Source organism: Archocentrus centrarchus, chromosome 13, assembly GCF_007364275.1.
Source record: "Archocentrus centrarchus isolate MPI-CPG fArcCen1 chromosome 13, fArcCen1, whole genome shotgun sequence".
NCBI classification, from domain to species: domain Eukaryota; kingdom Metazoa; phylum Chordata; class Actinopteri; order Cichliformes; family Cichlidae; genus Archocentrus; species Archocentrus centrarchus.
In genome coordinates this window covers 6,769,411-6,784,793 of record NC_044358.1, presented here as the reverse complement: position 1 = coordinate 6,784,793, position 15,383 = coordinate 6,769,411, and positions in this window count along the sequence as shown.

Here is a 15,383-nt window from a genome sequence, read left to right as displayed (position 1 = left end):
GAGAGAATACGGGAAGATCTGATCTGTCACAGATGTTTAAATGGATATTATCCAGATACGAATATTGTAAGATATCTTGAAGAATGCAAGATACATATATCACAAAGCTCGAAGATCTGGCAAAATATCATCTAATATTTTCCGGAAACTGAGTATAAAGGGGAAAAAAAAAGTGTGGTATAGCTTTCACTTTTCTCCAATACTGAATCAGACGCAGATCCTTCCGTGAAGTGATTTCTTGCCAGAGATGTAACTTACTTTAAACTTACTTTAAACTCAGAAATCCTATTTGACAAAGAATCCTGTATAACCCCAAAAGGATCCAGTAGTACACAGTGTTTTTGTTTTATTATTATTTTATTTTTTTATGTTTTTATCCGCTGATCACTGATCAATATGTCATATAGCACACAAGTTTTGGCCTGAGCGGCAGCTGTTGCAGTGCATTGTGGGATTGGTAGTGTAAGTGATGGGAGCGCTATTTACCATGGGCTGTTAATAATAGCTATATGAAATCATCTCACAGGCCGGATGTGGCCCGCGAGCCTTGAGTCTGACACGTGGTCTAGAGTAAAAGAAAGTATGATTTTGTTCACTTTTCTTCAATACGGACTTGGTGGGCCTAAAAATATCAAGGGTCACACAGATCATTCAATGAAGTGATTTCATGTTTGTTAGAGATGCTAACTTAACTTAACTGATAGTTTATACATGTAAAATTAGCCCACTCCCAAATCTTACTTGGCAAAGAAGCCTATAAAATCCACAAATCATGCACATCCGGAAAGATCCAAAAGTATTCAAGTCAATGGATCTGTCAGGAAAACATGATATTCACAGAGAGAATACAGATTCTGATGTACGACAGATGGTATATGATACAATATGATTACTCTACCATATCCATTAGCATTAGTATTAGTAAGACTTGTACATTACAAAGATGATTTATCTGGCAACATGGTATGAAAGAATTTTCAGTAAATTGTATATAGTTAAATATAGAAAGATAAAAATATGATTCACTGTACTGTTTTCACTGAGCTGAAATGCCAATTTGGAAAACCAAAAAAATCTATCCATAGGATTATTTCTTCCATGAAATATCCTATGACCAGTGCCTAACCATGACACAATGGATCTGTCACAGATCGGTGCCCACTCTACAGGATATTGTCTTTATCTGTGAAAGATACTGAAATATAACTATTCCATATTTTAGGGCTTTTATTTTAGGGCTTTTATTCCAGTGTGATACCGCCGTATCATTCACAGATACGGACAATATCCTGAAAAAAGGATACATTGTGGAGATTTCTCCGTAAACGGACAATATTGGACCCTGAAAAATACGAACTCCGGATACGCATCCGGTAAATATCCGGGCAATATCCCAATTTAAAATCTGCAAGAGATCTCATATCTTATCTCTGTGCATACAGTGGATTGCGAAAGTATTCATACCCCTTGAACTTTCCAATATTTTGTTACATTACAACCACAAACATAAATATATTTCATTGGAATTTAATGTGAAAGACCAACACAAAGTGTTATACAATTGTGAAGTGGAACAAAAATTATACATGATTCAAAATATTTTTTACAAATAAAAAACTGAAAAGTGTGGTGTGCAAAAGTATTCAGCCCCCCTGAGTCAATACTTTGTGGAACCACCTTTTGCTGAAATTACAGCTGCAAGTCTTTTAGGGTATGTCTCCACCAGCTTTGCACATCTAGTGACTGAAAATTTTGCCCATTCTTCTTTGCAAAACAGCTCAAGCTCAGTCAGATTAGATGGAGAGTGTTTGTGAACAGCAGTTCACAAAATATGAGTCATGTCAAACAAACTTTGTGCTTTTTACTCTAGTGATGTAATGAGGAAATTATCTTATGCATAGATGGATTGCATTTTAGGCAAATGCTTGATTCAGGCAGTTTATTAAAAAGTGTGGCAAATGATAAAATTAGCAGTTTTCAATTTCTCTTATTTTATCTGTAATCTTGAACTTTAATGCTTTTTAGGTGACAATGATATTTCCAAGTTAGACGAACAATGTTGGAAACATTTGTCAGAGGTTACATTTTAATTATGTTTCTCAGGGTATAGATAACTGTCAACTGGAATACCAATGACGAGCTGCAATGTGATGCACCTAGAGCTGGAAGGACTGAAAAGTATACTGGACGTCAGTGAAGAGGACATCGGAGGTAGTGAAAGCAGTGACAAGGATACTGGATGCAGTGATGAGGAGAGTGAAGAGATCACCGGATGCAGTGATGGGGACAGTAGACATAGTGACTGTAGTGAAGAGAACATTGGATGCAGTGATGACAGCGGAGGCAGTGAAAGACAATAAGGACACTGGACTAGAGGAGATGGAGGGAGACATGGTGCAAAGAGTGGCAAATGAAGAGACAAGTGATAAGTACAGTATGATGACAGCAGTGAGGAAGTTGAGTTCTCATGGTTAGCTTACTTCATTCGCGGGGAGAGATTTAAAGAGGAAAATATTATTGTAGCAGGGATCATTCCTGGCCCACGTGAGCCTAAAGGGCATATTAATCCCTACCTTAAACCTCTTGTTAATGACCTAAATGACCTATGGAAAGGGTTTTACCTTTCAAATTCTTCTCCTTTAGGAAAGCAACTATATAGAGTTGCTTTACTTTGTCTAGTGACATTCCAGCATCTCGCAAGACTGGAGGATTTCTAGGCCACATGGCAAAAATGGGATGCTCAAAGGAATTTCCATGAACATCTGATAACAAAGTTGACTATTCAGGTTTTCAGTGTGATCAGTGGGTCTCTCAGTCAAAAGAAAACCATGTATTCCATGCCAGGAAGGCAAGAAGAGATAAATCTAAGGCAGAGCAGACAAGATTAGAGGAGTTTATGGAGCAAGGTATAGTGTACTTCATGAATTGCCTTATTTTGATGCAGTTCAAATGCATGTTATAGATCCCATGCACAATATCTTAGAAGTTACAGCCAAAAGAGTGATACAGATGTGGAAAGAAACTGGTGTTCTAGACAGTCAGTCATTTCAAATTCTGCAGTCTAGAGTAGATTCCCCGAAGGTCCCAAGTGATCTTGAGCCTAGGATTCCTGGAAAAATTGAGTCATCATTTGAGGGTTTCATTGTATCCCAGTTATGGAAGATATGGGTATGTACTTATTCCTTGTATGCCCTTAAAGGTCTTTGAATGAAACAGATTAAAATATCTGGAAGTGCTTTGTTTCTGCTGCCCAGTATTCTATGTTCCTGTGATATAGTTCTGTTTTATTATGGTTTCACTGTTTCGGTTCCCCTGTGTTCCGTTGTGCTGGTTGTCCTTCGGTGTCTGTGTTCCTAGGTGTTAAGCTCTGTGTACTGTGTTAGGTTCTTTCAGGTTTTATTTTGGTGGATCGTTTGTCGGTGCGCTTTGGGTTTTGTTGTGCTTCCTGTGTTTCCCTCCCAGCTGTTTCCCATTCGCCCATTACCTGCTGTGTATATATTGTCTGTGTTTTCACTTTGTCCTCGTCGCGTCATTGTTGATGGTTGTTGTCCGCTGTTCTGTGCCAAGTCTTGTTCATGTCTGAAGTCTGGTCTGTTTCGTGTTTCTCCCCCATCCGGTGTTTTTCCGGGGAGAACTTATGGTTGTGACTTTGTCAAAATTTGTAAATAAACGTGTGTGAGAGTACTACTCCCGAGTCTGCATACTGGGGTCCTCCTTCCTACCTGCGCAGCGGCCATCCATGACAAATACTCTGTTCCAGAGTCATAACAAAAAGTCAGTTGGATGATGCAGATAGGTGTCTCAAAATTTTCTGTAATGCTTTTGAACACAAATATGGAAGAAAATGGTGTACCATGAACATGGATCTGCATTTGCACCTGAAAACTTGTATCACTGACTATGGTCCTGTTCATGGATTTTGGAGCTTTTCTTTTGAACGGGCCAATGGGACTTTAGGTAACTACCATACAAATAACCGACATACTGAAGTTATCATAATGCGCAAATGGTTGCTAGACTGGCAGGTTTCTCGAAAAATAAGAGTGTAACCACTGCAGCTTACAGAACATTTTTCTTCTATTCTTCTTTGAAAGGAAGCCATCACAACAGAAATACATATTACATATGGACCAGTTGAACAGGCTTGAAATGCTGTCAGAAAGTGATCATTTCCAGCATGATTTCCGATATGATAGTGCATTAGAGACACTGCTTCCACCTCTAAAATATGGTAGTATTTCTGATGATGAAAGCCAAGCATTGCTTTTGATGTTTAGGTTTTTGTATGAAAATGACTGCATTTTTAGAGTGTCCTACCACTGCATACAGTTCAACAGGTATATTCTAGGTGGCAAATTATTTTCATCAGCAGACTATAGAGCTGATGCCAACTCATGTATAAGTACAAAGTGGTTCCATAATAATGCAGAAACTGGAGAACCCGTTCTCGATCTGAGAGCTGATGTTCAATCAGCACTAATATCCAGAATGCTGAAGGTTACTGTCTTTTAGGAAAAAGATGGTAAAAAAAGTTAAAGTCAAACATACTGTAGCAGAGGTTAATTGGTTTAAACAACATGGGAGACAGATACTTTTATAGTCAGAATGACTATAAAAGTTCTGTGGGACAGAACTTCGAGCCATTTTCTTATGCAACATACCTTCCACTGAAAAGAATCACTGGTAATTGTGCCTATACCAAAGCTAAGGTTTGCTTTTCAAGAACCAGGGAGGAAATTGTAAGCGTTGCTGTGCCAGTGTCATCAATAAGATGCATTTAGGTACAACGTTGTGTTGTGGCCCACACAATACCATGTAGATAACCTGGAAAATTACAGAGTTTATTTGAAAGCAATGTTTTATGTCAGAATTATCAGAAAAAAATATTTGATAACACATTTATTATGTAATAAACTGGGATTTTCACATTTTCCATGGTGTGGATACAGAAAACACACTTTCACTTTAAGTTAGTGTTGGTTGCAATTTGAGAAGTATTAAGTTTTGCTGAGCATGATTATTTTTTTAAGTAAATGTTCTAAAAACTGCAATATGTAGGACATATTGCAGTTGAACTGTGGAACTGCATGTACATATTTGTTCTGTCTTATGTAAATTGCAATCTTGCATCTTGTTTGGGGTGAAACATAAACAATAAAATGTGTGAGACACAGTACCATTCTCCTGTACTGTTAAGGTGCTGATTAATAACTTGTTTTGAAGCATCAAATGTGCTCTTGTCATGAAATATTGATTATATAATAGCCTCTGACTCATTGTTTTTTCCCAGTTTGATATGCAAATCATATGAATAGAATTTGCTTTTGTAATATTTTATTCCTAACACTGTCAGCAAAATTAATTGTGATTTACCTGTAAAACATTTTGATACACATTTTATTTATGACTACTTTGATTGTGTCATGGTTATGGAACTGGTCAGATCTATATATAATATTTCATGGAAGAAATAATCCTATGGATAGATTTTTTTGGCTTTCCAAATTGGTTTTTCAGCTCAGTGAAAATAGTAAAGTGGAATCATATTTTTATCTTTCTACATTTATCTATATACAATTTACTGAAAATTCTTTCATACCATGTTGCCAGATAAATCATCTTTGTAATGTACAAGTCTTACTAATACTAATGCTAATGGATATGGTAGAGTAATCATATTGTATCATATACTATCTGTCGTACATCAGAATCTGTATTCTCTCTGTGGATATCATGGATTCTTGACAGATCCATTGACTTGTATACTTTTGGATCTTTCCGGATCTGCATGATTTGTGGATTTTATAGGCTTCTTTGCCAAGTAAGATTTGGGAGTGGGCTGATTTTACATGTATAAACTATCAGTTAAGATAAGTTAGCATCTCTAACAAACATGAAATCACTTCATTGAACGATCTGTGTGACCCTTGATATTTTTAGATGGGGGCCCACCAAGAAAAGTGAAAATAATACCAGAGTTTCTGTCACTGTATACTTAGTTTCCGCTAATATATTGGCTGATATTTTGCCAGATCTTTGATCTTTGTGATATACGTATCTTGTATTCTTCAAGGTATCTTACGATATTCATATAATATCCATTTGGACATCTGTGACAGATCAGATCTTCCCGTATTCGCTCCGTAAACATTATGCATACGTGACAGATCCATGAATTTGTATACTTTTGGATCTTTCCAGATACACATCCTTACGCTACTTGACTGGGAATTCCAGGATGTCTCTGATGGTATTATCGTATTAGGTATTATGTGTGCCAGAAGTTTATAAAAAAAAAAAAAATAATAATAATAATAAAACAAGAAACAAAAACACAGTGTACAGTACTACTGGATCCTTTTGGGGTTATACAGGATTCTTTGTCAAATAGGATTTCGGGGTTGGGCTGAATTTACAGGCATAAACTACAGTAAGTTACATCTCTGGCAAGAAAGCTCTTCATGGAAGGATCTGCGTCTGATTCAGTATTGGAGAAAAGTGAAAATAATACCATACTTTTCCACTTTATACTCAGTTTCTGGAAAAATATTAGATATTTTGCCAGATCTTCCATTTTTGTGATATACCTATCTTGCATTCTTCAAGATATCTTATGATATTCGTATCTGGATAATATCCATTTAAACATCTGTGACAGATCAGATCTTCTTGTATTCTCTCTGGAAATATTATGGATATGTGGCATATCCTTAAAGTTGTATACTGCTGGATCGTTCCGGATACAGGCCGTTTTTGTCCAGTGCCAATTATAAAAAAGACTGAACAAGTGTGGCTTGTTTGAACCAGGAGAAAGGCTTAGTTCTCTGAAATGAACATGTCATTCAGGCCCAGTTTCCCATACTGGCATTATGTCTAATCCTGGACTAAATACTTTTTCCTATTTTGGTCTTCATTGACTTTTAACTTTTAGCCTAGGACCATGCTTAATCTATGACTGGGAAACCGGCTGACAAAGTCCAGACTGCAACCTGACTAAAATGCTGGGGCAAGAATTCAAGAGCACTGTGCATAAACCAGGATCCACAAACCTCAATGAACTTAAGCAATGTAATAAAGAAGAGTGGGCCAGCGTTCCTCCACAGCGATGTAAGAGACTGAAAGATATACAGAAAATTATTACTTACTGTTGCTAAAGATGGTTCTACACACCACCATGGAATATACTTATTTTTAACACACCTGCAGAGAGTCGTGTGAAAGCTTTTTTGAAGTGATTGTAACAATGAAGCAGACATCCATCCACAATGGTTCAGGTGTGTTTTGGTTGCTTTGTTGGTAAGATATAGTCTTTACAGACAGCTGTTTAAAGTGAGCAAATCTCCTGCTTCATAGTATCCATAGTGTCTGATATGGTTCCTAGTATCACCGTCAGCCCTGACAGGTTCCTCTCATGCTTTTTAGTGGGTGAACAACATCAGTTTAATAAATTAATATTTAAACTAGAAGGGCACTCACAGAGAGTAGACCTCTGCTAAGGACTAAGTCTCTCAGTCCAGTCTTTTAGTTTTAAAGAAAGAGATCCAATTTGCACAAAAATTTAATGGGCTTGTCCTTTGGCCTTGAAGTTGATGAAATCTGCACGGGCACTTTTGTGTACTGACAGACTGACAGCAAACAAACTGAAACATGACATAATAAGTGAAAGGAAATATGGGATGTGGAAACAGCTGCTAAATTTCCCCATCGTGGGACTAATAAAGGGATTTATTTCTTAAATTTCTGCTGTCATTCAATCCAGTGAAGACAGTTTGTGTGCCGGATGTCCTGAAACCAGAGTGGACTGTTTTTGTTACTGTATGTGTTAATGTAACAACAAATATGCAACAGAACAAACATGAAATCAAGAATCAAGAATCAATCAAGAATGCCTTTATTAGTCCCACAAATGGGGAAATTGCAGTTAACAGAACATCCATCCAAAACAAAAACATAACACAGACAGGGGGGGACAGATGTCTGAGGTCATGCAACCGTTTCACAACGGCGCTACCTTTAGCAGAGAGACAGAAAGAGATACATTGGGATAGTTAGGTTCAAAAAAATCATCTCATACTGTGTTCATAAAGAACACCTTACGAGGTTCCAAAAAACACCTCAGCAAAAAGCATATTGCACATATAAAGCCGGGATAGCAGTATGGTGGGTAGGGTCAGGGTCAGGAGGGGACGCAGACGGAGACGAGAGGGTGGGGGCATTGTGGAGCCCAGATGCCAGCTCCCAGGCAAACAGTTTGCTGATAGTGATGGAAGTTCATCAGCAATAAACTGCTAAGAGACAAATTACTTTTAGAATATTACTGACCTAATTTTACACCAGCTGATGTCACAGCAGACTTCATTAATTCATTATCTGTTTATCTAAGGGTGTTATGTATTACAATTCATTTTCTTCCTCTCTGTCACAATTTTCTGCCCACACATGTTGTATTCAAGCATTAAATAAAGCTTTTAGTTGTGACAGCAAGAGATAAAACCAGGCATAATTAAACAGGAGTTTCATTGTTCTTTAGTCATATTTGCTGTTGTTCAAAATCACGTGTTCTTGTCCAGTTTGTTTTGTTTTTGCTTTTTTTCTCTTTACCAATAGTTGTATTTAAATAAATGTTCAGTAGGGTCTATATTTACTCATTATTACAAATGACAGTTGCCACATATTGGATCCCTGATTCAGACAACACAGATTTGCCACACAAAATGGGTGAGGCTGTCAGATGGTGAATGAAAATGCACCACTTACAACAGATGAGAGTTAAAAGACGGAAGAAGCGGCTGCCTTCAGAGCTGAATATTGTGATTGCTAATAATTTGGACTTTGAATTCAGATTCGCAACATGCTGACAGACAGTTAAAGCTTTATTGAAAGACCAAACAACTCAAAAACACGGAGGGAAACGATAACCACATGAGTGGCTGGGAGCTCTGTAAACATGAGGAGAGACAGTTAAATAGGGATGAGTAGGGCAGCTGAATAAAGATGATCATGGGATGAAGAGTGTGAACAGTCTGACTCGGGGGGTGAAGGTGTTTCTATAATTAAACAAACTAAAATGAACAGTTTGATTACCACCATGAGGGCAAAGACAATCTGGGGAAGATCTGCTGCCCATTCAGCCTTCAGCTACTGCTACCACATGATGAGATGTGGGACAAGTGCGAGAAGGAATGCCAGTGATCAAGTTTCGCCCAAGGTGGAGCCCATCACTGGACCTGGAACTTGGAGGTGATTAGAAAAAAACATCGGAAAAAGAAAAGAGAAAAACAGAAAATAACCAGACCATGTCACTGAAAATGACACCAATGCAGAACTTGTAAAAACTGCAGTTCCTCGAATGGCCACTTAAAATCAGCTGTATGAGACTTTTAGATTTCAGTCACACATGCCTAGACACTGGTGACATTATGGTAACCACTAGTCGCTAGAGAAAAATGGAGTATTCCCAAATAGGATTTTTACTTTTAAGTTTGTGTACTTTCAACCTTTTCAAAACAGAGTTTAGACTTCAAAGCACTGTTCAAATTATTACTTAACACCACTTAACAAGAAGCAGTCTGAGATCGCAAACGTCTTTCCTTTAAAGGGAATACTACTACATTTTGTATATATTCATTTTGTTTTCTTTGTTCTTTTTAAACACACTTTAAGAAGTTGTTGTTCAGTAAAAACAAGTGCAAAGTGCAGGGTTTTGTTATTTGTTGAAATCCATGTATGGTATCGTATGTTAATATATCACACAAAATTTTAAGTATAATTATTTTTTAATTATTTTTTATTTATGTGGACTCATTATCTTTCTTTTGACAATACTTTCTGTAAAGAACGCATTTGGGGTCAACTTGAAAGAAAGGCAAAAGTGAGGTCAGAGGTCAAATTTGATATGGTATTCAGAATCAAACTATAATGTGATATTTAGAGTCCCCATAAACCAGTGTCGTTTCATAAATGGTGCAATTGCAGGCAAAGGCAGCAGAATTTGTAGCATAGTTTTAAAGATCAAAGACATTGTATGAAAGTTTGACCTTACTTGACCATGAAGAAGAGGTCAGAGGTCAAAGGTCCAAAGTAACACAATATTTAGAATCCCCATATATCATTCCATATATGCCTATATGCTGTCAGCATAAACAATGGCAGAAAGAAACAGTTTTAAATAGCTCTATACGTCACTTTGACCTTCAGATGGTAAATGCACTGGTTCTTATACAGCACTTTTCTACTCTACATGAGCATTCAAAGCACTTTAAGCAGCATGTCTCATTCACCCATTCAAACACATATTCATACAAGCACTTTCTGTGTCTAAGTGCTTTCTATCTAACATTCACACACACAGTCACACTCCAATGAACCCCTCAGGTGCAACTCGTGGTTCAGTATCTTGCCCAAGGATACTTTGGTACACAGACTGGAGCAGCCAGGGATTGAACCACCAACCTTCCCTTTAGAAGATGACCTTCCTCTACCTCCTGAGCCACAGCCACCCCAGAAAGATCAATCAATTGACCTCAAAGGAGAGGTCAGAGGTCAAATGTGACCTTTAAAATCTTTATCTGTACTTTCTATTTGTTGACAGTATACACACGCACACACACACACACACACTTGTAAGAATCATAGCTTCTAAGGTATAAGGCTTTTTGTCAATTTTTGACCAATAAATCATTAAGCTGACCTTGGAGACCTTTGTGGATGTAAGTCAAACTTTAATGGATTGTGAACATGACCCCGCTCTACAACCCTACAAAATTTTATCAGAATTCATTCAAATCTTTTTGAGCTGTTGTGTTTGCAGACAGAATGATATACACACACACACACACACACACACACACGCAAATGTTACCAAAAACATAACCTTATTGGCAGAGGTAAGGACACTAATAAGTTGAAGCAGAAAAAATAGGTGTTATTAAATAGCTATGTGTACAGTGATTAGTAAAGTAGTATGGAATAATGTGACTAGGTGCTAGTAAATGAAATCCAAAGCAAAACGGTGTGTTTACCAGTTACCAGTGAGGTGCAAGTTAGACAAGGAGACATTCTAAAGTTCTAAAGATAATGGAGACAATTTTTATTTTAAAAAACTTAGAAGTCTGGTTGTTAATTTTTACATTTTTTCTTTTTTTTGCATTCTTCACCTTGAAACTTTGTCAACATATATTATTTTTCTTGGCTGACTGAAGAATCTGCTCTTGAGAGATGAGAAGTTCAGAGAGACTTCGAGGGCAGCATGAAAAAAAAAATCCACCCTTTTTTGTGATGAGGTATCCCAAACTTCAGAATATAATAATAACTTCACCTCACCTCTAAAGAGTCCTCTTTCATTATAATCAGAAGCACTCATTAGCACATAATCTGTCTGATCATTCAATTCTGATTTGTCTGATCATTAAACCAGTAGACAGCCGCTTTCTCATGTCAGGGCTGCTTTGCTAGAGCAGGCAGAGGTGGAAGGTTCAGGTTCACGCTGTTTTAAAATGACGTCCTTGGGTTTCGCTTCCACTTCATCTCCCAGTTTTGAATGTGTTTGATTTACAGTTTCAGAGGGGAAGCATTTTAAGTTGGCCATTTGGAGTGAAGCACCACAGTGTGCTGCAGCTCTGCAGCAAAAGAGAGCTAAAAATCAAGCACAGCTCACTGGGGAACAGGCTTACCAACTATATGAGAGTGGGCTTCATTCTCTGAAATCTCTGGGCTCGTTTGCTGGAATCTGAGAATGTATGATTTATATCCTAACCCCGAGGAGTAAATTATGAAACAGACCTGTAGATGGAAACTACAGGGAAAATAATTTCAACAATACTTTGCAGGATATGAAGAAAATGTTCGAAGCGATGGGGCTATGAAGACAAAAGTGAATAAATATATGTGTGTATGAGTACAAGCCCTCCAGCGTGCTTTCAAAACTTTTAAAAGGACTAAATTTTCATGACTTGGAGGAAAGTGCATTCATCATACATTGTATGTAGGCCAGTATATCTTCATGTACCCAGGCTGTAACTAATGTTTATTTTATAAGTCACTGTGCCTTCCATGAGCACAGATAAGTTGCTGTGTTGCTTTAGAGAGGGACTTTGGGGCTCTTATACATTCAAATTTTAGGAATTTTATTCAGAGCAAAAACAGTAGGATGAGCTTTATAGTGTTGTTAATTTGCATTTTCACTATTTGAGTCATTTTCAATCCTTCCAGTGAGTAAATAACCATCTGCAGATACTGAGTTCCAAAATAAAACAGAAAAATATAGTTATAGTTAAATAGTTAAATAGTGCTGTCTGTGAGCCAGAAATCAACCCCAGCACACCATCCTGACAGATGTCTCAATTTTAAAATGTATGTGGACAGGTGAAAGAGGAGGCTTGCAAGAGAAGCTGTGGTCAGTGATGTACAGGTGTATCCTTTGCAGAGGAATTTTATCTTCAATCTATAAATGAGGCATCATTCATAGCTGGATTATACAAACCATGGAAGAACGGGGACTCTTCGACCAGCTGGTTCTTTTTATTCATGTGTTGTTTGACCATCACTGTTTCTGTGTGGGATTTAAAAAAAGGATGATATCTTGTCACACTGTGCCATGTTGTAAATTTAATTTAAAGGGGTCCTAAATATAAAAATTTCCATCAACACAGCTAAAATCTGTTAACATCATGAAATACAGTTTATGATGCAGCTGTGTCAAATATTAACATTGCTTTAAAAATGAGATGCCTGAGCAAGGACGTTTTATTTTGTTAAATGTCTTTTGCTTCACTTCTTCCATTCACATCTCTGCTGGGAGAGGGCTTATGTCTCTTGTGGTCCCCATTTTGTCTTGTGCATGTCTGTTTGTGTATCTGATCATCTGCTGTGCTGTCAGCCTACACGCCTGACACCCATTCACAATCAAGCTCTGCAGTGTAACACATGTACTCAGGCTAGCTATGGATAAGACAATATTTGGCCTAAAGGTAGAGTCTCTACTCTTCACCTAGTCCAGGGGTCGGCAACCCGTGGCTCATTCAGGCTTAATCTGCGGCTCTGTGCGGCTCGCGGAAGTAAATTATAAGTATCCAATTGAAGTGCATTTTATTTTTGTCAGTTTGGTTTTTGTTGTAGTTTTAAATTGGAACATTATTGTGATCTTGAAATATTAAAATAAAATCATTTTATTTATCTATTTATTTATTTTCGTTTCTCAATATATGCGTCACTCGCGGTAGCCGCTACCGGCTTCCGCTAGTATTTGCAGCTCTCACTGTTTTGTTTTCCGTGGAAACCGGGTTCAAGTGGCTCTTTCTGGATTACAGGTTGCCGACCCCTGACCTAGTCATAATCCTGTCCTGTGCATTCCAGAATCACTACCATCCAGCCCAGCTCTGCACCACTGAACATGCTCAAAGCTTCCATCAGTCTTCACCTCAGCCTGTCTGCCACTTTCCACTACTGCCTTCGATCCATTGATCAAAAGAAATACTTTATTTATCAGTATATTTTGGAATGGTCCTATATTATCAGTATCAGTAGAATAAAATAAAAAGCTAAATCAATCATAATAATACCAATAAAAGGTTAATAAAAGGGGTGTAAAAGTAAAAAACAAAACAAAAAAACAAGTATAACAAATAACCCAATAAGTAAAATGTGTCAGTAAAATAAAATTGTTCTGTGTGTGCAGCATACTGTACAAAGAGTGCAAAGTTTAGTAAATAGTGCAGAATTTGAAACAAACTAAAGAGCTGAGAGTGTCAAGGCTTCTCTGACAGAAGTACTGAGTTGTCAAGAGTTATTGGATGAGGTTGAAATAATTTCCTGCATCTGTCCTTGTGTTGGTGGGGCTGAATCAGCCTGTTAAAAAAAGTAGTCCACTGCTTGTCCACTAAGTGGTGCGGGGAGTCAGGATTGCGATGCTCCCTCAGCAGAGTACAGCAAAACACTTTGCACTGCCCACAACAAATTATTAGAATAGCTTCAACATCTCTCTGCACATGTTGTAGGATCTCAGCTGATAAAGCAGAGAGTGTGCTCATCCCCTTTTACTGATGGCCGACAGCACACGGTACACTCAGAGGCAACTTTTTGGATGGAAAGTCAATCAGAATAGATGTATATGGCTGGTGAGCATGCCAAAGACCACGGTGCTCACAAGAGGGACCTGAACGTGCATCCAGACTTAATCTGCTGTAAGGTTTAGAAAACAGTTGGGTAAGATAAACCATGTGTAGGATTTAAGAGCATAGAGTGACGGGACTGCACACTGCAACCAACTGACTATGCATCCTTTAACCCTCAATTTCCAAATATGTAGGAGAACCTATGATGGACCTTAGCTCCATGTAAAAACCACAGACTGTATGTAAAGTTGGATGCAGCCACCATGATCTCACTCATTGGTTTCTGTCATTTTGAAGTCTCACCATCGGTGGCCTTGGCCATGTTGGTGTTTTGTCTTCCCTGTCTTTTATTCTTTAATAAAAGACAGGCATTTTGCTGCACTCTGCATGGACATCTTCACTTTTCTGCAGTCATTCTTGGCTAAAGAATTGTAAATATTACTACATCTATACTTATCATCAAAGTATTTACTATGAGCTGACAATGACCAGCCCTGGGTGGTTTTGTTCAATAAAAGTAGCAACACCACACTATGAAAACACCTCACTTTACATAATATATAAGTATAAGTATTTATTCTGTATTTATTATTTGTAGTGTGACTGTCCTGTGAGGATCTCATATCTCTAAATAAACAGCTGTAAAACCCATATTATACATTCAAGACTGATGAGGATTAACATTTAGTATTTTCTTAATTAAGCACTTAGTGTTTGTTAGTGCCAGGGAGAAAACAGCTTTAAATATCTAGCTGAGGCTGGTGCTCAGAATAATGTTATTGGCTACTGATGTCTTCCAGTCACTTCACACAACAGACGGATCCAGTTCAGCCTTGTTCTCATGTAACAGGAATGTGGGGTATTTAAAAAAAAAATGAACAGCATTCTTCATCATCACTGTAGTTCATGCTGTCTGAAGTTTCATTAAAATATCATCAACAAAGTTTCAACAAAAACTCAACATTAAAAGTTGTCTAGCCATCACAACATTTAGTCAAGTAAAATAATGCTTTCAGATTACAGTCATATTTCCAGACAATATGCAGATTGCTAAGTAACATATGCATGGTGTTAAGAACAAAATTGGCCAGTGTGCATATGTCTGTAATCTGACTGTATTAACAACATTTCAATGCACATATTACTAAATGAGGCCACTAAATTTATTCTTTCTTCTACTTCCTGCAGTAGGACCATAGGGAAAAAATAGAAAATAAAATGATCAAATAGCCACAATACTTTGTTCAGGTTTCAGAAGTTACCATCGCTGAT